Genomic DNA, 1,427 nt, shown 5'->3' with positions numbered 1-1,427 from the left:
TTTAAGCTTAGATACAACACTATAGTTTATACGAGAATTATATGATATATATGATTCAACAAAAAGACATGATCATGATCTGATAAAAACAAAAACAAAATCGTAATGAAAAAATATGACTATACGTTACAACGTTACAAGTGACGTCTAAAATTTTTGATGTCATCAACTAGACGTGTTTTAGAGCACTAAAATATGTTTTCAGTTGTAGAAAACATGCGTTACGAGTGATACGTGCTTATAAAATGTTATACGTCATTTCGATTTTATGAGCTGCATTGTGAGACCTTTAAAAAAAAGAATAGGTAGTAATTTAGCTACTTGAGTGAGACAGAGACCTTTCCTTCATGCGCCCACATATACCACACGATTCCAAATCACCTAAGGCACAAAAAAAGTCCATAATTGTGAGCCAACTTGATAGGACATGGACATTAGCTTGACTTGTCACGAAATCGACTAATCACGTTTTACGCCTAATTTAAGTTGATAAACTGGTTTCGTGAGGAAAATAAAACTGGGGCTTCAGTTAATCATTTTGCGGGCTTCTTGTAATCCCGATTCGTTGTCTGCTTGTATTCTTTATGCATAATGGGTTTTTAAAATTATTATGGGCTGAGCCGGGTGAGCCCAGCTAAATTTAGAAAAGAAATACAGTATACAAGTTGCTGCGACACATGTGTGAAGCTGGGAGATCCACATGACCCTGATACACTACACTTAAAGCAATAAAACTAGAAAAGTCTATATATAAGATGTGATCCAAATTGACTGGAATTTACCTCTTCAAATCATATATTACCCCTAATTTGATAGATTAGTTTTTTGCTGAGTCGGCAAAAACAATATTAGGTCTACCTAGAGTTTTCTTTTCGATAATTAGAGAACCTAATATAAGGAAAATATTATTTTTCAAACCCTGCAGACCTATGTGAATTTCAAAGTGCCCAATGGAAGAATCCGTTTAACAACCTATGGCCTAGGTTGACATAGCGACTAAATCACTTGGTTGACAAATCAAATTTAATTACTTTCTTTATCAAAATATTTGGTTAACCCTTAAGTTACAAGTTAAAAAATTGTGCTACAACACCTCCACCTTATAATGCATGCATGGCGTGACTATAATCCGGAATCCAGGTTGTAAAAGATTTTAGTGTCACGCTATCATATAAACTTATCCAAACAGTGTACGAAAATGATATTGAATAATTGAAGTGTATATACTATATACCGATCGATCTTCTCATGAACTATATTTTTAACCGTCTCGCTATTCTCAGTTAAGTTCGTTAAAAAATATTGTTTCTTGATGTCTTTTCGCAATCAGTGAAGTGATATCTATAAAAAGATGTCTATATGCTAGCTAGTTGGAACCAACACACACCATTATTAACTTTATGCAGAGCTTTCCATGTGAAAAGCTC

This window comes from Camelina sativa, chromosome 11 (genome assembly GCF_000633955.1).
Source record: "Camelina sativa cultivar DH55 chromosome 11, Cs, whole genome shotgun sequence".
NCBI lineage: Eukaryota > Viridiplantae > Streptophyta > Magnoliopsida > Brassicales > Brassicaceae > Camelina > Camelina sativa.
Note: the sequence above shows the minus strand (reverse complement) of the source record.